This window comes from Podarcis liolepis, assembly GCF_965112155.1.
Source record: "Podarcis liolepis genome assembly, chromosome: 3".
In the NCBI taxonomy this organism is placed as follows: Eukaryota; Metazoa; Chordata; class Lepidosauria; order Squamata; family Lacertidae; genus Podarcis; species Podarcis liolepis.
The window spans coordinates 6,911,810-6,934,967 of record NC_139557.1 but is presented as its reverse complement, the minus strand read 5'-3'; the positions used below and the strand labels follow the sequence as shown (position 1 = coordinate 6,934,967).

At 43.6% G+C, this 23,158-nt stretch overlaps 1 long non-coding RNA gene across 1 annotated transcript in view; it reads left to right on the top strand.

The window, feature by feature from the left end:
- Positions 1–18,154: 18,154 nt before the first annotated feature.
- The window catches only part of LOC310703234, an 18,870-nt gene continuing 13,866 nt past the window's right edge, over positions 18,155–23,158 (top strand). The window contains exon 1 of the long non-coding RNA XR_014524024.1: positions 18,155–18,270. This is a non-coding gene — a long non-coding RNA (uncharacterized lncRNA). The remainder of the gene's footprint in view (positions 18,271–23,158) is intronic.

Here is a 23,158-nt window from a genome sequence, read left to right as displayed (position 1 = left end):
ACTGGAAAAATGAGAAACCAACAACCCTATATTGACATATTCTCTCATCCCTCCCTGAGCCTGGAGAGCTATACCACACTGCTATCTGAGTGAACATCTCCCCATATGGAGCTTATATACTGGGGATAGAGTACCTAATGCTGGAGGGGGGCATTTTATCTGTTGAGGGTCACATTCATTTGATGCCTGTACTGATGGCAGGGAGCAAAGGTGGAGTCGGCAACGGGTGGAGCCACCACGTTCTCTCTCTCCTCCTCTCTCTGCCTCTCTGATACCCTGAATCTCTTTCATTAATTTGTTTCCCCAAATCAATATCCTATCCACTGATCGCTTCACGATGGGCAGGATAACCCCTGCCTGTCTGATAACCTGTGAAGTGTGCTGTGGGCTTGCTGAGGAAGGCCCAGATAATGTAAGTCGGCAATATGGCAGATGGGGGTGACCTGTCTCTTGACATATGATTGCAGTGGTTTAAATGGAACAGTTGAAAAATGAAAGTGGTCGAGAAAGACTTTGAATTTTGTCTGGTGGTACAGCCAAGCCAGTCTGTCACGTCACACTCTTGCAGACCTCCTCAAAAGGGTAATTCTATGGACGTAATTGTCTTTCCTGGTGATTGAAAACTCACTTTCTGGGACTCAAGTGTGCTGACATTTTCTTTTCTCTGGAGACTGATTGAAGAAAGAGAGTTATTGCTACGAAGAAACAGAATTGCCTGCTGGAGCCATCGCTAGCATTCAGCCAAAGGAGATCCCGGGTGCCCTCTCTAACAGATGTACCCCAAACCTGTGGGGATAGCAAATTTCAAATCTATCAAGCTAGCTGAGGGTGGGGTGGGAATTTGTAATGTAGACTTTGCAGCTAACAGACCAGACATATAACTGAAACTGAATTAGTAGTAGATGGATGCACATGAATGTGTTTAAAGTAACTTTCAAGCCAAGAAAAAATTGGGTTGCACAGTGGGAATGTCATAGCTTTCAGTCTAAGGATGGATTTATCTCACAAACACACACACAGTTCCTTCAGTGATTTTGATACCATCCGCACTACCAGTGAGGTCCGCCTATATTAGCCTTAAGGTAAAGGTAAAGGGACCCCTGACCATTAGGTCCAGTCGTGACCGACTCTGGGGTTGCAGCGCTCATCTCACTTTACTGGCCGAGGGAGCCAGCGTACAGCTTCCCGGTCATGTGGCCAGCATGACTAAGCTGCTTCTGGTGAACCAGAGCAGCGCACGGAAACGTTGTTTACCTTCCCGCCGGAGTGGTACCTATTTATCTACTTGCACTTTGACGTGCTTTTGAACTGCTAGGTTGGCAGGAGCAGGGACCGAGCAACGGGAGCTCACCCCGTCGCGGGGATTTGAACCGCCAACCTTCCGATCAGCAAGTCCTAGGCTCTGTGGTTTAACCCACAGCGCCATGCATTCACAGAATAAAAACAGTGGCACTGTTATCGAGGGGCATAAGTGTCAGCTACCGGGTCACCAAAATGATACTCTGATGGGGGGGTGGTTCTGGCAGCTGTGGCAAGCCACAATGGTAGAAAATGCTTCACCAACAGCTTAAGAAATGTATGAAAGCTCAGATGTGGGTCTACATATCTACAGTAATTGTGACACAATTGTGATACAGTTTCTAACACTGATTGCAAACCATACCATCGATGAGAACTGTGAGGCTACCAGCTGTGGAAGACAAGCAGCGTAATTTTAAAAGATCAAAATTCCACGACTGTCAGCTCCAACGATAATGTTCTATGCAGGGGGGATTGCTACATTGGTTTTGATATGTAGTAAACCAGGGGAATCATTTTTAATTATTCTACCTCATGGCTGAGGCATAACTGACAAGCTCTTATATGTACAGTAGTTGCTGAAGGTGGATCAGAGCAAAGGGAGAAATCAGTAAGGAGAAAAGAAAAGCCTTCCTTCCTTTTTCTATCAAATAACCTGTGGTCTGTCCATAGCCACTTTATTTCCTCCAGTTTAAAATTCCTTTTTGCCGCCCCCAAGGGATGTTCCTAAACTGCCATTGCCAAAGCATTGCAATAAATGATCAGTGAAATAAGGAGAACCCAACCTACATATATATTTTTCCTCTCCCATACAAAGCCAATTTGCAAGTATCTTAGAAACTGTTGTCAGACAAGCTATAACTTCAAGGATCAAGAAAGATCAACTAGTTTTCGGTTGTGCTCAACTGTAGTCCACATGTTTTGCGTAAGGACCAAATGTGTAAAATCATTAGACCTGGGAAGAATCACACTCAGAGAAGCAAGCATCAACTTCATCAGTAAAAAAGAAAGAAAGAAAGAAATCAGGAAATGGACTCACTGAAGACTTTGTCAAGATCTTGGTCATTGATGGCTTGAGTGAACATGGCTGATCTTCACAGACAGGAATGTGACAATGGGGCATGTATAAATGGCAAGCACACTTTCCATGTGTCAATGGTTTTGCTAGTCTGGCCTTCTCTACATTTCCCTGACTTAATTTTACTGGGGTTGCTTACTGCAGATGTCTCTGTGGATATGTTGTCATACTTTGGCACAGTTCAGCAAATATTTACTTTCTTCTCACATTCTGCAAGTTACTGGGAAAACCTCACAAATTCCCTTAAAACTGCTTGAAGAACCATACTGAGGCCAGATGGTTTCAATGGCATTTATTTTATATATGCTTTATATTTACTCCTTATTGATGTACTACAGGCATTGTTTAGAGTAGACAAGGCCAATGCAAATTCAGAGACCATTTTGTAATCTCAAAGCCTTATTACATAAGTGGAATTCAACTTCATTTGCATTTTCCTACACAGATACACTTTTTAGGATACATTGACTGGCATGAAAGAAACCTGGTGAGTCAAAGCTAAACAAGAAGCTCAGTTATAAGTTTAAATGTTCACAAAGCAAAGAGCCTGATTCAAATTCAGTCAAGGGTCTGGTGAGTCACTATCTCTCTGCCATTGTTCCCTAAACTGTGAAATGGGAGTAATAAATCAGCACTGAGCATCAGTTCACATATGGTTCTATTTTGGTTGGTTGAAACAGTCCTCTGTATGCTCCCGCATCTTAGGAACCCTCCAAATATTGTGTACAACAATGGTTGTGCAAATTGCCCTTTAGAGAGCTCAGGAGGTGTGCAGCTGGAGTTGCCATTAATTACAGTAAAGGATTGGAGAAGACTCAGATCATCATTCAGACTGAAGACTCCAGATTTCATGGAACTGCAATTGTTCTTGATGCTCTCTACCCCAGTGATTCATGCAATGCAACAAATCACTATTTGTTTTATAGCCAAACAACAAACCAGCTCAATTTATTTCTCCCCCTCTCTCGTTCTGTTATCATAGCGGTACTTTAACAACCTTCCAGACCATTTACATTTACTCTGAAGCATCCCATTAACTTCAAGTGGAACCTATTTATAAAACATGGCCAGTTCCAACATGCCATATCTATCTATCTATCTATCTATCTATCTATCTATCTATCATCTATCTATCTATCTATCTATCTATCTATCTATCTATCTATCTATCTATCTATCATCTCCCAGGAATCTTTGAGTGGAATCATGTGCTTTAAATATGCATTAATAATAATAATAATAATAATAATAATAATAGTAATAGTAAATTTTATTTATATCCCATCCTCCCCAGCCAAAGCCAGGCTCAGAGTGGCTAACAGTAAAAACAGCACAGTTTACATAAAATCACAATCAATTAATTGAAATACATTCTAAAATCAATTCCGAGTCAAATTAATGGCAACCATTGGGCTAGAATTCTATGAGGATTACAGAAGGAGAGAGGGTGTCAGACTGTGGCTTGGCCTGGTGGAACAGCTCTGTCTTGCAGGCCCTGTGGAAAGATGTCAAGTCCTGCAGGGCCCTAGGTCTCTTGTGACAGAGCGTTCCACCAGATTGGGGCCACGGCCGAAAAAGCCCTGGCTCTGATTGAGGCCAGCTTAACCTCCCTGTGGCTCGGGATCTCCAAGATGTTTTTATTTAAAGACCGTAAGGACCGTAAGGAAAGGCGGTCCTGTAGGTATGAGGATCCTAGGCTGTATAGGGCTTTAAAGGTTAAAACCAGCATGATATTTAAATGTATCGGCCCCAGAAATTAAGCTTGGCAGATGCTGAGTTTAATATCCAGGTTCCTTTGCTACACACAACTACCAAAAGACTCTGGATTTCCCTTCTAGAACAGGGGCAGACATGGTGTTGCCACTCCAGCTCCCATCAGCACTAGTCAGCATGTCCAATGGTCCAGGTTGAGGGACACTGTAATCTAACAGTATCTAGAAACAAAAGAAGCTGCCTTATTCTGAATCCATTTGGCTAAATATTGTATATCCCAGGCTTCCTCAACCTCGGCCCTCCATATGTTTTTGGCCTACAACTCCCATGCTCCCTAGCTAGCAGGACCAGTGGTCAGGGATGATGAGAATTGTAGTCTCAAAACATCTGGAGGGCTGAAGTTGAAGAAGCCTGGTCTATCCTGATTTGTTGCAGCTCTCCAAGGTTTCAGACAGGGGTCCCTGCCACACTTATCTGGAGATTCCAGCAACTAAACTTATGTTTTACCACTGAGCTATGGGTACCACATGGTCTGCTTCTGTTCTAGAATCCCCCTCATGCATTCAGTCAAATATAAATTATGTGACTGACTAGTCTGTGATTAGCTCATGAGGTTGTGAAATTCCAATAAAGAAATGCGTACATAGCAACGGTCTTGTGAAGTAGGCTGGACTGAAATATAACGACAGGTCCTAGTTCACCAGATTTGCCTAGCAGTTGAGCAAGGACTTGAACTTGGGTTTCATTTGCAGCCCAACTCACTATGTTTTCCACATTTCAGTTTTATTCTTCCTTAAGCTTTGCAGCCAAACAAAGTATGACAATCAATAGCATGTCATGGAATCTTCCTGAAAGTATGAATGCAAGTCTTTCTTTCTCTATATTTACTTATAGATCAGGGCACCACCAGAGAACTATAAACAGCAGAGAGCAAAAAATAAGAGAGGCTCAGAATAATTTTTTGGCATGCCCTCTAAACTTTAAATGCCTCATAGCAGTAAAAAGAAAAAGTTTATTTTCAACAGAAATATAACCCCATAACTGCTTTTTTCCAGGAAAAAGTGTTTTCAGCAATGTTAAAGTATAAATCTACCTCTGAGGGGGTGACAAGGCACACGATGCCTCCCCAGGCACGGCAGCGTGAGCCACCGCCATCGCACCACTGCAGCCGCATGCGGAGGATCCTCCGGTCGCAGCTGCACCCTCCGCCGCCGATTGTATGCCGCTTGAGCAGTGCTGTCGGCAAACTGCCCAGTGGCGCATTCACATGTACCTTATGTACGTGCATGCGCATGCACTGCTCAAGCGCCATACGGCCGGCGGCGGGATCCCTCCACCACCGCTGCAGCCGCAAGCAGAGAATCCCGCCACCGTACGTACAACGCATGCGCATGTGCTGTACGGAGTGGTGACCGTGCATGTACCGCATGTACGTGTGCGGTATGTACCGCACACATGCATGCACCACTGGGTGGTTTGCCCCGCACTGGGTGCCGGTTCTCCTTCCTTCGCCCCCAGGTGGAGGGGACACTTATTGAAGGACCTTAGTTAATTGTTTCATTCCACAGCCCTGCCATTCCATTCATTTTCCAGCCCTGACATTCACTTCATTTTCCAGTTAGGGTGTCCAATGCTTCTGACAGTCTCCCGGGTCTGGGAGCAAGATCTAGCCTAAGGAATCGTGTGAACAACAAGCGTCTTTCTGCATGGCAAGAAGAAAAGGAATGTGGTAGGAGTATCTCACTCTGCGTTAGGGCAGTTCCATCATCACAGCTCATTGACCAGCAACGTCCATGTTTTCATAGTGAATGTTTCCTTTGATGAATCCAAAGCATTATGCTTGCAACTGCCAGTTTCAGCAGAACACCAAGATCCTATGCTTGGATGGATGGACAGACAGACAGATAGGTAAAATAGATTTGTCTGTCTATCTGTCCATCCCTTAGGCTTTGGAAATAAGCCCAGATTTATTGTTAAACCACTGGTGCTAAAGTATGTGAGCGAAGGAGAGAGGAAGCTAAGCCACACATTATTTTCTTATGACGCCGAGGTTTCTTGCAAACATGTCTTTCCTCTCTAGTAAGCTGAGAGCTAAAATATGCCATTGAAATCGGCTGCATGTCCTGAGGAAAGAAATGAATGGCCTGGCTTGTTTCCATTTTGTATTTCACTTCTCACAATGCATGAACAATAGCCTAAGTAGGATGTTGTGTGTATTTTCGGAGCAAGAAGAGTGAAATATTGATAAACTGAGATTAAGGATTTTTCTTCCCCCCACCTCACCCCAAATGTTTATATCAAGCGCGTATGCTCTGCCTCTTGGCCATTATGGAAATGTCACAGGTTTAATTGGCAGCTGTGAAGAGCAGCACCTGCGAGCAGCTCAGGGCTTGTTCCTGTGGTCTGGCAACATTCTTATTCTATGCTTTAAATAAAGGCTAACTCAGTGAGACAGAAATAACTGACAGCTGATGATTGATTATCGCCCATCACGCAATGGCTGACACCTACCATTCACCAAGCCTATTTGCAATCTCATTCCAGACTTCATTGATGGGGGGAAGGATGCATTCAGGCTAGTCTTCTTGTTGCCTTATCACCTCACCTGTGACTGTGCTGTCCCAAAGAGAGATAAAGATCTGCAGTGGGGAGCCACTGATAAGGCCTAAGGAGGCAGTCCTGTCACAGGCACCTACACTGCTTCATGTTTCTCCTGGTGGAAGAAATGGAGCACATGGCAAAACCCTTGGCAGCCCCTATTGCAATAAATCCAGTTTCCTTTAATTTCAGTCCCTCATTACTGTGGCGCTGTTCCTTGTGTGTTCCCTGTATACACGGTACTGTCAAATGGTAAATGCCATTGCATGCCAACTATCAAAATGCTGTCAAATTGTAACTGTCATATATATATTTAAAATGATATGCAATCTCCCTGGCAAGAGAGCAAACATTTGACAATACATTTGATCAGCCAGTGAATGTCTGGAGAATATATTGCTTCAAAGCACACATTTTGGGGAGATATTTTGGGGATAAATTCATTTCAGTTCCAGCTGATCTCCATGGACATCAGTTTACTTTGATAGCGCTTCTTTAGGATGTATTCAGATAACAGTGGTTCCTTTGTGATTAGAAATCTCAGTTTTTGAAAACTTGTGATTGGCTCATAACCTGAATATTCAAGGCATCATTGCAATGGGGACAAAACACACCCACCCTCCCCAAGATTATCTGTGATATATGGAAAACATATCCCTATGAGAAGGGCACACCAGAAGCAAAAGAGACCCCCAAATAAGTAAGGCTGACCTTAGCTATTGGACTTAAAAGGTAAAGGGATCCTTGACCATTAGGTCCAATCATGGCCAACTCTGGGGTTGTGGCACTCATCTCGCTTTATTGGCCAAGGGAGCTGGCGTACAGCTTCCGGGTCATGTGGCCAGCATGACTAAGCCGCTTCTGGCAAACCAGAGCAGCGAACGGAAATGCCGTTTACCTTTCCACCGGAGCGGTACCTATTTATCTACTTGCTCGTTGACGTGCTTTCAAACTGCTAGGTTGGCAGGAGCAGGGACCGAGCATTGGGAGCTCACCCCGTCGTGGGGATTCGAACCACCGACCTTCTGATCGGCAAGTCCTAGGCTCTGTGGTTTAACCCACAGCGGCCACCGCGTCCCAGCTATTGGCCTTACCCCAAGATTAAAATTGATTTCCATCAATGATCCTGTTTCATTCTCAATTTTTGCCTGGTTCCAAACATGAGACTGTGATGTAAACAAAACAAAACACAAAGAATGTATTGCTAACACGTGTAAATATGCTATTATTATCCCAACTTTCTATTTGTAGATCTGAGCTGGGCACTGTCAGAATTGACTAGGGTCATGCAACAAGCTCATAACCCCCTAAAGGATTTGAACCCTGCTCTCTCTAATGAAATCAGCTTGGGCATTCTAGACTCTGTGCAACAAAATATTTCATCTGTCTTATGTTTTTTAAATATTATACCTAAAAGAGTAAATCTAAAAGTCCAAGCCACCTTATCTCAGAGACCAAGTAGGGTTATCTGAGCTGCTGTTTTGACATTGTGTTTTTCTTTGTTCCAGATATAGGATGCTGCTTGTGCTCTTATCTGTGATTCCAAAAACTTGCTTTAAACACTTTTGCGATCTGATCAAGAAAGATGCTTTGGCTCACCTAATTGAGAGGTGAGATGTGTTTTGGTGTGAGATAATGGGATACAAAGAGTGGGGTTCAGCCTAGTGCTAAGTGGGGTGTGTGTGCCCAAAGTTAAGACTGTTCATGCAGGGAGACTTCCTCCCCTGTCCTCCCCATGTGCACCCCCTAAATCTGTTCTTAGTTTCCTGTCAACCCTCCAGAGCAGATTTAGGGGGCATGAGGAAGAAGAGGAGGCAAAAGTTCTGTTGCATGAGCAGAATCCATCCTGTGAAACCTACCCAGATATCACCATTCATAAATTCACAAGTGCATGGTAAGAAGGAGGTGTCAAGACTGTGGCAAAAGAAGAGGAATACCTTGTGTCTGCCACTTTCTAAAAAGTGACAGTGGTAGTTAACTAGTGATGGCATCACAGCAATGGCACATTTGTTTAGCATGGGAAAGACAAGACTGGGAGAAGTTTTGTTAGCTATCTTCAGATATCTCAAGGGCTGTCACATGGAAGGTGGAGCAACCTTGTTTTCTTCTGTTTTGGAGGCTAGGACCTGAACCAATGGATTCAAGTTACAAGACAGGAGATTCCAACTAAACATTAGGTAGAACTTTCTGACAGTAAGAGCTGTTTGACAGTAAGGGCTGTCCTGCATTGGATGTTTTTAAGCAGAGGTTGGCTGGCCATCAGTCATGGATGCTTAAGTTGAGATTCCTGCATTGCAGGGGGTCAGACTAGATGACCCCCGGGGTCCTTTCCAACTCCACAATTTTATGATTCCACGATTCTATGATGTTATAATATTTCTTAACCATGAATGAAAGCATGTAGAGAGAGATCTGCATTGGCTCCCAGTACGTTTCCGAGCACAATTCAAAGTGTTGGTGCTGACCTTGAAAGCCCTAAACGGCCTCGGTCCTGTATACCTGAAGGAGCGTCTCCACCCCCATCGTTCAGCCCGGACACTGAGATCCAGCGCCAAGGGCCTTCTGGCGGTTCCCTCATTGCGAGAAGTGAGGCTACAGGGAACCAGACAGAGGGCCTTCTCGGTAGTGGCGCCCGCCCTGTGGAACGCCCTCCCATCAGATGTCAAAGAGATAAACAACTACCTGACATTCAGAAGACATCTGAAGGCAGCCCTGTTCAGGGAAGTTTTTAATATGTAACGCTGTACTGTTTTTAACACTTGATTGGGAGCCGCCCAGAGTGGCTGAGAAAGCTCAGCCAGATGCGCGGGGTATAAATAATAAATAAATTATTATTATTATTATTATTATTATTATTATTATTATTATTATTCATGCTCCAATATTATGATAGATAACAAAATATGTAATGGTAGTGACTTGGAAGTATGCTGGTATGTAAGGATGCACAACTGGGGGGGGGAGAAGGGGAAAGCAAAAAAATAAAAGTTTAGACCAAATGCAGCCCTCCATCCTTTCTCTCTAGGCGTCAGCACTCTCTCCTGCCATCCCCGCTCCCCAGGCCACATCTTGCTTTCCTTCTTGAGTGTTTTTGCTTCCCTGGATGGAGGGCAGAGAGCTGTGTGTGAGCGTGCATAGAAACCAGTCTGCTGTACAAAGGTGTTGTTGTCCCGCCCACTTTTGCACCCCTCCCTCCACCCAAGAGTGGCATGCGGTACACAGAAATTTGCTAGAAGGAGAAAAGGCCCTCAGGCTAGAAGAGGTTCCTCACCCCTTCTTCAATCTTCTGCAAAAGAGCTGCACAGTTTTAACCACGTGCCTGTGTTGCACACTGCAATCTCCCGTTGTACCAGAGACAAACTGGCAGCAGCCACTATTATAAATCTCCCCACCCTCAGGCCGGCTTCCTGGCCTTACTCCTCAAGTTAGCTAAAGATTTTGTTTTCAAGTCTGCAACTTGACCAAGGTAAATATTGGATGGGAGGCTGCAGTACAAAGAAACTCTTATGTGGGGAGGAAAGAAATCACTGCATGTGGAAGTTGCCCTGCCTTCGCCTCTGTGTGGAGGCCAGACATAGACTTGGAGGTCCACCCCTACGAACTGCAGAATCAATCTTTTTTTCCCTTTCTTTTTTTTAAGTGCTGCAAGTATTTAAGCCAACTGGCTCTCTTCTGCTGCCTCTTCATCCAGTTATGGCATTTTAAGGTTAACTTAACCTGGGTTATACTTCTTCATTTCATCTTTAGTGACTGCGCTAATCCACAATAGGTCTGTGAGAGTCTTTAAAATATGGCCCCAAATTACAATGTGACGTTCTGGATCCACTTCTGACAGGTATTCCTTAGTTTCACATCTCCAGATGGAGTTAATTTGGCTGAACTGTACTGACCCAGGTTCAGAATTTTGAAATGTAAATGGTATAAATGTAACTTTATTTGCCAACAAAGTAGTTCAGTGTTCAGATTTCCAAGAGCTGTCTCCCAAACCGACCATATAAGGAGTTTATTCTCTCTGTTGGGATTTATGCAGTCATTAATCTATTACTCGTTTCAACAATAGAAAGAAATATGGAATGAGATCACTGGGATGGATGGTCTAGTGATGACTACAGAATACTTCTTTTTAATAAAGATTTAAATCTGACATAAGTTACATTTGTCATATCATGTGCATGGACACAAATTCACTCAACTATCTCTAAAGGCCATCCCAAGTGAGTAACAAAAACTCCATACAGAACCCTAGAGGAAAAGCAAGGCCTGCCCCTGTTGATACAACAGGAAGGGGCGTTCATCGGGATTTGAATACAAAGAATTCTTCTACAATGTACGTATTAGGGTTGATTCACACATTACAAAGCAAAAAAGAGTGTGATGTCAAGTCTACATTCATAGGTGCTGTCTGGGGGGGCTGGGGGGCCAAGCCCCCCCAACCCCCCCCAAAAAAAAATCAAGAAGGGAGCCGGACCCCCTGCAAAAGAAACCCACTTTACATGCTCACCTTAATCACGCAACATGTGTCACTCTTGCACACCCTGAGTGTGCATGCAACATGTGAGCACGTCGCACAGCATGCTGACATCACGCACGCTTGTTGAGGGGCCAGTGTGAAATTGCTGGATTAGAATTTATCGATAGGTTTGGTTTTATCTGTTGAATACTTAAAGCCAAAATAGAATAATAGCCATGTGCATTAAAATACACCATCAAACAAATTAAGCAGCTAAAACAACAGGGCTGATTACAGAGCAGATGCATCAGCTTCCAAAATTTAAAATACCTGGACAATTAAATAAGTATTCACCTGGCACTGAAATGCTAACAATATTAGTGCAACTCACACCTGTAAGGGGAAGACCACAAGCAGTCCCAGCAGAGAGAAGGCTGTATCCCACACTACCAGATTGTAAGCATCTCTCCATGGCAGAAGATGAGTAAAATGAGTGTTGAAATGTTCCATTGGATTCCACAAATCTCTGAGGCACAGACCATCTTAATGGATCCAGTCTAACACTCACCAGGAAAAGACGTGACCATGACAGCGAGGTATATGAACGCCTTCCAGATAACTGAAGGCAGCCCTGTTTAGGGAAGTTTTTAATGTCTGATGATGTATTGTTTGTCTGATGATGTACAGTGGTGCCTCGCAAGACGAAAAGAATCCGTTCTGTGATTCTCTTCGTCTAGCGGTTTTTTCGTCTTGCAAAGCAAGCCCATTGACAGATTAGCGGATTAGCGCTATTAGCGCTATTAGCGGCTTTTAGCGGCTTATCTGCTGATCAGATCAGCTGATAAGCGGCTTAGGAAAAGGGGGGGGGAGGGAAAAAACCCCACAGGAACTCGCAAGGCATTGTCGTCTTGCGAAGCAAGCCCATAGGAAATTCGTTTTGCAAAGCACCTCCAAAACGGAAAACTCTTTCGTCTAGCGAGTTTTCCGTCTTGCGAGGCATTCGTCTTGCGGGGCACCACTGTATTCAGTTGGAGGCCGCCCAGAGTGGCTGGGAAGTAAATAATAAATTATTATTATTATTATTATTATTATTATTATTATTATTATTATTATATCATTCATAGTGTTTTCATACTGACCAAACTGACCCACACAACTCTCAACAGAAGGGTCTGGTCAATTTCTTCACTCCCCCCAACAAAAGCCTTCAGACCCAAACAAAAGCCATTTTTTTTATCTCACACCACTACCAGAATTCAAGCTTATGTTGTAAAAAGTGTGCACAAGTAGATTTTCACTATTGTGCAGAAGTATTGTGAGCACTGCCAGTGTGGTGTAGTGGTTAAGAGCGGTAGATTTGTTATCTGGTGAACCAGGTTCGCTTCCCCGCTCCTCCACATGCAGCTGCTGGGTGACCTTGGGCCAGTCACACTTCTCTGAAGTCTCTCAGCCCCACTCACCTCACAGGGTGTTTGTTGTGGGGGAGGAAGGGAAAGGAGAATGTTAGCCACTTTGAGACTCCTTCGGGTAGTGATAAAGCGGGATATCAAACCCAAACTCTTCTTCTTCTTCTTCTTGAAGCCCCAGGAGCCTGCGATGCATAAATATGCATGTCTGAGATCAAAGCAACAAGGAGTTAACTACATTAACAAAATGTTACAGGCCTGTTGCTTCATTATGACAACATTTGTGTGACCAAGCAACCTCAGAGGTTTACACTAATGCCCCTGTGATTTGGTCATATGTTTTTACTGTGTGTGTTTAGTGTTAGAAGGGTCCATTTCTTTTGTGTGGGTTTCCTAATCTAAATAATGAATTATTGTCTGAATATGTATGAGGCATGCTTTATATACAAAGGCTACAAGCCAACTCAGAGCTAAGCATGTTTAAGCCCATGGACTTTGACCAGCTTAAGTTCTCTTAACTTTTTATTGGATTGTGGCCAAAATGTGTACCACATTGTTGTGTTTTTATCTCTTCATGACAAGCCGAGCTTAGGGTTATGCTAAAACAGATTTTGGTATCGTTCCCCACTTCAGGCATATTTTCTCCTCAACCATACATGTGTACTTTCAGGGATAGCCACAAAGAGATGTTTCTTCATTGTCTTGAAACTGGCCATAGTTTTACATCCAGAGGTTATGAATATTGCAAGTTACTCTTCCAGTTTAGTTGCCTTTTTCACCTCTGTCAAAGGAGAACTTTGTGGTGGTGGGAAACTCAATTCTGGGGGCTGAATGGTGGTGGGGCTTCTCCCTGCTTCAAATACCAAGGCTTTTTGCCTGGCTGGATGATACCCTTGAACTCTGATTATGCCCTTTGCTTGTCTGGATGGAGGACAGACAGAGGAGCAGGACCATGTGTACTAAATCACTGTACATTTGCATGTTTTGCTCCACCTACTTTTGCCCCGGCCCCACCTACCACGGCCAGGCGTTCCTCAGAAGTTTGCCCCGAAGAAAAAACAGCCCTAAGACTGGAAAAAGTTTCTCACCCCAATACACAGTAAAAACAGCCGCCATGAGCTTCAAGACATTTCAAATGAGCCTTTTTGCATATTAAACAGGCAAGAGAGGTGGCTCCTCACAAATAAAATCCCATTTAAATTATATGCTAGCACGGAGGACCCCAATTAGGCCGGTCTCTTATTCATTTGGTACTCTACTTAACAAAATCAGCTCCCCAACCATCTCTGATCGTTATAAACCATGTGCTTCGCATTATATTTAAACTTTACAAGGCTGCTAATTTATCTGTGCTAACTGGAGTGCCGCACTGTTCCTGTTCCTTGGCAATAACTGTGTTGCCTTCCTGGGATAAAATAAAACCGCCTGGTTTATCCACTCAGAACTTATTGGCTTGTAAAAGGCGGCAGCCTCCTTTCCTCGCTTCAGCATTGCAGGCTTTGTTATTTGTCATGCTAATGAGTCAATTAAACAATTGTTTGAAATTTGGAGGAGGGAAGAAGCTGGTTCTTCAAGGTAATGAAGATCCTTAAACTTCACTGGCATGAAAAGGATGTGAGAGCTATGTAGAATCAGGCTTGAATCAGCTTTCACTCATCAGCTGGTGCCACAGCTTCAGAAAGTGAACACAATGGCTAGTATATTGTGTTTTGCAAGTTCAGAGTCAGGAAGATGAGTCAGTGTAGGGTAATGGCTAAAGAAATGGAACAGGGAGACCTAGGTTCAAACTCCTTCTCCACCATAGCTGTCAGTGTTCCCTTTTTTTGAGGGAAATTCCCTTATTCCAAATAGGATTCCTCGCAAGAAAAGGGAAACGTTGACAGCTATGTTCTCTACCATGAAACTCACGAAACCTTACCTATTGTTGTCCAGTTTAATCTTCATTATAGAGTGGTGTGCTTCCCTGAACACCTTGGAGGAAGGGGAATGTATAAATGTAGTAAATAAGGAAAAAATGTTACAGATGCTGCTAGCCAGCCATTTGCGCTTTGAATGTACCTAGTACACCAGCACATAATATGTCATCTGTTTTACACTTTAGATCTCACATACAAAATGCTATCTCTACATGTGTTTGTGAGATAAAACAATAGTTTCTTAAATAACTCCAGAAGAGCAAAACAACTTTCTGTTCCATTGCTAGATATAACGATTGACTTCTCCATGAACTTGCAGTTCATGTTTTATATTGTATCATTTCACATGGCTTTCCAATTGGATCGCATCCCCTTTGTTCCTTATATTCATTCTCTCTTTCTTTGGAGAAAGTATCTCTGATGGGCAAAGCTATTATTAAACAATGCAGCAGAACTGGGATGCTATATGCATAAAAGGCACTGTATTGCACAACAATCCAGCCAGATTATACTCTTTTTACATTCACTAATGCAATTGCCCAGTGCATATCAGTATCTTATCTTATTCAAGTGCCCTTATTCCTCTACACTTTGAAATATACACCCAGAAATACTTTTGTTTGTGCTGAAATGTTTGATCTTCACTATCTGTCATTAGTGTCTTAAACAAGCCTCAAAGAAGCGCCTGAGCTTTTGGCTCAAGTAGCAACAGTGACCTCTAGTGTGTGTTTTTAATTTCTTCCCTTTCTTTTCAATCCATTGTTCCCACAACCTTTAGGGCAGTATTTGATCACAGTTTTTCTTTCCCCTTTTTCTGACGGTGTGGACTAATTTTCATACTGAGAGTCATCTATAGTAGAAAATGAATCTCAGTTGATCTTCCTTTCTTTCCCTGTATGCAATGAGACGAAATCGAGAATGCAAACACGGGGAAAGTTAAAAACACATAGAAACGAACCTAGCTTTATTTTATTTTATAAAATGAAAATTGCCCTTCTGCTAAACATTTCATCCACCTTGCAGCAATTTATGTCTTGATCCCAGGCTGCATCATTTGGCAATTCTTGCCAGATGTAACTTCTGATTTCTCTGTTCTTCAAACACCGTTGGCTCTGCCATACACAGCAAGCCCTACCGTAGAGGAATGTTGCAAGAAAGTTCAAAAATGCATATGTAGGTGCCTTTAAGCTGTTGTCAGTGTGCATTTGCAGCAGTTCGGAAAGTGAAGAGATTGTCTGTAGATTGCACTGTAACCAAGCATAAATTCCTTCTGGTTGCACTGATATTTTATATGTGAGGCAAACAGTCGTTAATATAAATAGAAACAGATAAAACTGTTTAAAGATGCTAAACTTCAAGGAGTGTAAGTAAATGTTTCAGTGATGTAATCATGCTTTCCTCCTGCAGAACTCGTGGGAGTCTGAATTGTCCATTCAACCAGCCTTCCTACATTTGCAGATGGCAAGTGTAAGGAGTATTGAACACATTATAAATTTTGTACAGGGAAAAGCACTTCAGCCTAGGAAATTGTGTGCAACCTATGTGTAAGATCATCCTGTGATTACTTGTATTGATTGCATTTTATTTTATTTTTACGTTGTAAAACTGCACTGAGTGGGAATGGGGAGGGGAGTTACTGAAAAGCCAAGATATACAATTTAAAACCAAATAAAAACAAACAAACAAACATATGTGTTACAATTATAAGGTCATACTCAGAGCAAATGCATTGAAATTAACGGAAATGACTGACTGAGTAATTTCAATGGCTCTACTCTGAATAGAATTTGGTTGGATACAACCCATAGATTTTTGAGTAAATAACAAAATAGGCAGACACATTTGTAACTGTACTACTAAAGACAGTCTACACATGCAGCAAAATGGAGGGAGAATGGTCAATTCACACCACAGTTAGACAATTCCCTAACCCCAGGAAAATACCCTGTAAGAAGAAACCTAGTGTATCAGGAAGAAAAGCTCTCCCCTCCTGTGCTTGTTTTCTTTTTGCAGTAGAAAGGTTTTCTGTGTTTTTGTTTTACATTAGGGGAGCATTTGGTATTTTGCCTGCAGTGTGAATTAATACAGTCCATTATATCACCTCCAGTTACTTGGCACAGCTGTGGCAAAGGGAGGAACCCTGTTATAGCCTTGCCACCTCATTTCACTGCTGACTCATTACAACAGGGGAAATTCTGCTGCTGCCGAACCTGCTTCGCCAACCCTAATTTGTGTTGCTTGGCTCTCTGAGCACCTGGCTTGGACCGGTTCAGTGCTATCAAGAGCCATATTTGTATAACTGGTAGCAACACCAAGGTTGCAAAGGATTCCTCACTGCAAATACCACGAGGATGTGCCTGGAAAATGGCTGGGAGGGGGTTGGGAACGAGGGGTGGTTAGACGTCCTTTTTGTAAGCCTGCAAGGCAAGAGACAAAAGGTAGCATTGGAAAGTTTCCAAAAAGGTTTTTTTGGGGGGGCATAGCTATCAACCGTCCCTTATTTGGCAGGAAAGTCCCTTATCCCAGCGCTGTGTCCCGCTGCTGTCCCTTATTGATGATGTCCCTTAAATTTCCCATGTTTCAAAGGAAGCAGCTCCTCTCCCTCCCCCCCCAATAAGGAGTCTAAGAATGACTGGGGGGTGGAGATTGCACGCCTTGTGCCGATCAAATTGGTCACATTGCCTGGGGACTCGCCTTTGCTCAGCGCTTCCCAGTGGAGAGGTGACAGTGGTTTTCCTTGCTGCATCCCCTTTGCCGGGTTGTTGCGCTGTGGGAACCACCGCTTGAGGCTTTGTTTGGCTGTTGGCTGGGCTTTCTGCCTTTGGCTCGGAGGGGCTCAGAAGTTGAACCTACCTGTGCTCTGAAAATCCCATATTTTGGCTGCTGATCCCTTATTTTAGAGGCTGCTGGTCCCTTATTTTCAAATCTGTAAGTTGACAGCTATTGGGGGGGGGTCAGTCTCCACCATAGCTGTCAACGTTTCCCTTTTTTAAAGGGAAATTCCCTTATTCTGAATAGGATTCCTCGCAAGAAATGGGAAAAGTTGACAGCTATGGTCTCCATAGTAGAGGTAGTTTTGCACCACTGTTTGGATACTTGTCCCTTCAAAGTTCAAGTATGTTGCAAAATTTTGTTTGTTTCTTTATTTTTGCTTTGCTGCTTTTTAAAAAAATGACTAGACAATCAGTGAAGTGGAATGTTGGAAGATTCAGGACAGAAAAAAAGCAAAGTACCTCTTCGCAGAGTGCAGAATAAAACTATGCAGTCTGCTCCCTCAAGTTGTAATGGTGGTCACCAACTTGGATGGCTTTAGAAGGGGGATTAGACTAATGTTTGATATCTTCATGAAGGACAGGGCTATAAATGGCACCTAGCCACGAGGGGTATGTTCTACTTCCACTTTCAGAGCCAGTGTGCCTTTGAATCCCAGTTGTCTTCGAGCCTCTCTCACAGTATTTGTGGTACATTTGTACCTCAGAAGTTGAGCAGAATCCGTTCCGGAAGTCCGTTCAACGTCCTAAACATTTGAAAATCAAAGCGTGGCTTTTGATTGGCTGCAGGAAGCTCCTGCAGCCAATCAGAAGCTGCGGAAGCCCCATCGGACGTTCGGCTTCCAAAAGAACGTTTGAAAACCAGAACACTCACTTCCAGTTTTTGATCGTTCGACTCCCAAGGCGTTCGGGAGCAGAGGTACAACTGTACTGAATACATGAGGCAAAGCAGAAGAGAGACACTGGCCATAGGAATCTGCCACCTGTGTCAATGTATTCTCATTACGAACCAGATTGGAACAAGAAGTACATCCATTAGGTAGGTAGGTAGGTAAGTGAACAAATGAACAAATGAATGAAAGGTTTTCCAAATCGGGAAAGGTTAGGAGACCCAGGGCCTGCCACAGAAGACCTAGGACCCTGGCCCTATTTTTCAGCAGTTCTCCATGATCTCAGGCAATAGGTCTATCCCAGGCCTACTAAGTCACTAGTGGAGAATTGCATCCAAGATCCCTTGCATGCTAAGGCTGCACCCTCTCCCTCAGTTGCAACTCCTGCTTTCCAGGAAGAAAAGACATGGGGTGTGAAAATGCTGTGAGGTGTGTGGCCTCTGCTTGTTTGCATTTCTGTGCATCACTGGTGTCAAAAGGACGATCTCAATCGAGAGGGTTTCCTTGACTCGGTGTTTTCAGCGACCTGCCTCTCAGCTGAACTACAACCTGGCTTTGTCAATGAACGGCGCCCCATTCAACAAATGTCAATGCTTTCCCTAATAGCAAGGCACCCACCTACCCCCCCCTTGCCAGGTCTGTAAACAGCATAAATTAGTAATCAAAAAAGATACTGCCTCCTGAATATTTTATGGCAGTGCGAATGAAAGGGAAATGTGCAGACCGAAGGCTTGATGATGCAAACATATTTGTCAAGCTTTTCTTTGTTTAAGCAGAAGAGCGAAAGTGCTGGAGGCTGGTCCCTCCCATCCCCTGCTCATTGGGAGATAATTATAATCTTAGCAAGCTGGCTGTCTCGAAGCTATTCTTGGGGGTGGGGGGGGGGAGTTGCTTGCACAAGGCACCAGCGGTGCCTCAATTATCTGAGCAATCCCTCTTATTATATCTTCTTCAAATACCCACTTAGCAGAAAGTTATATGAAGAGAGCTGTATCTCCCCACCCCCAAAAAATAAAATTCCCCGGAAGATGGATTCGTTTCTGCAAAATAAGTCTGAAATTTCCATTCAATGGTTCCAGTTGGGTAGGATCCCAACACACTTGCTTGAGGATTCCCATGGACTAGATGGTGTCTTTAGTCTTTGTCAAAACTAACCTACTGTACAAAGTTGTTTACATTGCTCTGCCCGTTTTTTGCATCTGACCTCATCCACCATTGGCACATGGCCGTGGAAGGTTGTCCAAAAGGGAATATGGCTCTTCAGCTGGAAACGGTTCCTCATCCCTGCTCCTGAAGCTCCAACCGTTACTTAGGTACAGAGGTGTACCTAGGCAAGGAGATGTATCAGTGCTTCCAAAGCTGGCAGAGACCGTAGACCAGAAGCTCAAAAAGTTTGCTTTTTGTCACATTTCACACTCCGCCAGTGACTTCTTCCAAGGCCTTTGGAGTTGGGCCTGCTTTTTCCACCTCTCCTCCTCCCCTGTCAGTCCATCTCCCTCCCTCCCTCCCTCCACTGTTTTCTCTTCTGCCTCTTCCCTCCCTCCCTCCCTCCCTTTCCCCTCCTCTTGCAACTCTCACCCGCTCTCTCCCTCATTCTTCTCTCTGAGCTCCGAGATCTGCTCACACTTCTAATAGTGCCATCAGCCAGCTGGGGAGGGGCCCCCACAGGGCTGCTGTGACAGTCCACACCAGCGACTGGATTCCTCTGCCAAGCCACCCAGGTGAACCTGAATATCTCACCTGGCCACCCAGAGCAATGAAGGAGCAGCCCAGAGAGTAATGGATGGGTTAGCAGGCTCCTAGCAACTCCGAGCCATAGTGGAGAGGTGCAATTTAGGCACTCCTCTGGGCCTGTGCTCTTGGTGAGGACTAAGATGGCCAACCCCTAGGTACACACTTGCTTGAGAATAAATCCCAAGTGAGAGCTTTCATCTGCACAGCTATACAGAGGATTGCACTGTGAGTAGTAGGTTCATGCCCAGATTCCATTACCTTTGAGTAAATGCATGCCTAAATTGAGGGGACAGTACATGACAGTTTCATGGAAAACAAATTAAGGTTCACCACCACTGACCACCAATGCAAATATATTGTAAGGTCTGAAAAGGGAAGTTCAGCAAAGAATGGAAAGACCAGGAAACTGAAACCAACAGAAGTGATTTTTTTGTTTTCATGATCCTTTGGAAAACAAGAAGCCCTAGAGAACTGGACATTTAAATAGTTAACCAATAGTTATGGCCCAGCTGCAGCCAATCATTGTTAAGCAAAGTACTTGAAACATGCCCTCACGCCGCATTGACTTCAGTGGGATTTGAGACTTTGCTTAAGTGCATTCCAGAACAGAGGCCCACAATGGGAGAGACCAAAAGCCAAAGGCCTTGAGATCTGATACTTCCTTTCCAGCCGTAATAAAATCAGAATATAAACTATCCAAATAAGTGCCTTGCCTCATATTTTTTCACACCTCTATTACTCTTGTTTTATTGCACTCTGCCCATCTTTTTTCTCTCCCCCCCCCTCAATTATTTTCTATGAACCATGCAGTCGTGTCCCAGAGTGTTGTTGCCTCATCCAGCCACTCACTGACATCATTAGCCAGACAGACACAAAACAGAGACCTTCCTAGAAAATGAAGGACTTGGGAAGGAACCTCTGCAATGCACAGAATCTCTCCCATCCTACCTGACTCTCTGGCACAGTGATCACATTCTGTTGTTCCTGTTCAAGAAGTTAGGTTCAAACAGCAGCCTGTGAAGCAATTGTTGTTGTTGTTGTTTAGTCGTTTAGTCGTGTCCGACTCTTCGTGACCCCATGGACCAGAGCATGCCAGGCACTTCTGTCTTCCACTGTCTCCCACAGTTTGGTCAGACTCATGTTGGTAGCTTTGAGAACACTGTCCAACCATCTCGTCCTCTGCTGTCCCCTTCTTCTTGTGCCCTCAATCTTTCCCAACATCAGGGTCTTTTCCATGGAGTCATGAGGTGGGAAATACTCTAATTCAGCCATTTAGAACCCATAAGCTCACAGAGAAGGAGAAAAAAGTGTTACACAACTTTTACTAAGAACATTGCACATAATTGTATTAAATGCATTCCTTTCCAAAACTTTGAGATGATGCTTGAAAAGTTTCCCACAAGTACTTAGAATCTGGGTCTAAATCAAAGCCACAAGTTGGTTGGAAACAGATATAGATACACAACAGTGATGGTGGTATTCCTTGGTTGGTTGGGGCCAATGTGGACAGAAATAAAGGTCTAGACAAATTATTGCACCCCAGGCTCCTATTCAGGGGGGGGGTGTATTTTCGGTGTCCAAAACCTAAAACAATGGCCAATGTATTTACTTTTGGTTTTGAATTCTCAGATGCTATAAATGCCAATACTATTCTGCTGGCACTTCAGTGGATATTCTGAATCCTTGTGAAGCTTTCTTGTTTTCCTATCTATCTGCTGGTAGCTTTCCTTGAGATGAATTGTGGCTCTGTTGGATCCCTTTAGATTTTAGGATAGCCAAAGTAAACAGAAATGTCATGCTGTTTACTGCCTTGACACATCCACGCACCAACCCAGCCCTGGTTCAGAATTCCCCGTAAGGTTTAATTAAACATAAAGTGTGGTGGTAGTCCACTACATTTTACTCCAAGTAGACCCATCAAAATGAATGAACATGGCTAAATTAGGCCCATTCATCCCAGTGTTGCCAGTTGCAATGCCACCCACAGCATATTTTTGTGCAAAATAAAATATGCCAAGAGGGAGCGTTTTTTTGCCAAGGAGTTGTGTTGAAGGTTTCTGTACTCCCACTCAGAGATTATGTATTGCGTATACGTGTCACGTATAGCTGTAGTATTTGCTAACCTGCCTGGAGCAGGAGAAGGAGAGGTGATATGCCACCAAACTGTCATCCCACTCTAATAGGCTAATCCCATATTTGTGAACTAGACTGGTCTTCAGATGCATATACAACAACTGCTTACTCAGTGATTGATGACTTGCACTGCACTCTGTTTGTGACACCTGCTATAGTCATCAGATGATGGGCATGTGTGGACTAACTCTTACCCATAGCCCTGTAGGCGCATATAACACTGGTGCAATCCGAATGCTGGATGTTTCCTGGAAAGAGGCACATACGCAATAGGCCTTGAGTTGCCTCAAATCTTTTCCAGCTATACTTATCATCCCTGACTCCATGACACTCCTTTCCTTTGGATTAACCCCGCCATGTAAAGGCCCAAGCAACACATGTGGACCTATATTCCTCTGCTCCACCTTCTTGTAGATGCAACCAGCATGGCCACATTAAGCTGGAGTGAAGGGGTTCAATATCAGGGGTATAAAGGGGCTGCAGAACAGAAGAGACGGGTGGTGTCAGAAATGGGGTTGAGAAGGTGAAAAGGCCGCTACTATGGGATGAGGGAGGTTGGCAACAAGGAGACATACAGGGCTGACAAGCAAGGCGAACAAGGATGGCAGCCCTGGGTGTATGTGATGATATGGAAATATGGTTTTTTAAGCTAATATGAGCTGATGGTTTCTTTTTTATTTATAACTAGTTTTAGATACTCGTTCAGATATTATCTTATGAGGAGGTCCATTCCACACAAAATAAGAATCAGGCCTTTAGTGTGGCAGCGCTAACCTTTTGGAACTCTCTTCCATTACGTATGAGGCAGATGCCATCTCTATTGTCTTTTTGGCACCTGTTGAAGACTTTTCTTGTTTTAGAAAAAGGCTTCAAAATTGATATTTTTATCTTAGCCATCAAACATTCAGAAATCTCTCCAAGATACTTTCCAGGAAGTCATCCACAAAAGAAATAAACTACTACTTGTAGTAGTACTACTACTAGTAGTAGTAGTATAACTACTACTAATAATAATAAATTATGGTAACAATTACTACTGCTGATACTTCTGCTGCTTCTTCCTGACAGATGGGGTACCACAGTTGAGTGACTCTGTGACCACCTTTTGCTATAGATTTGCAGCTTTCCATTGTAGCACTCTTCACATTACCCACATAGCTTAAGGTAAAG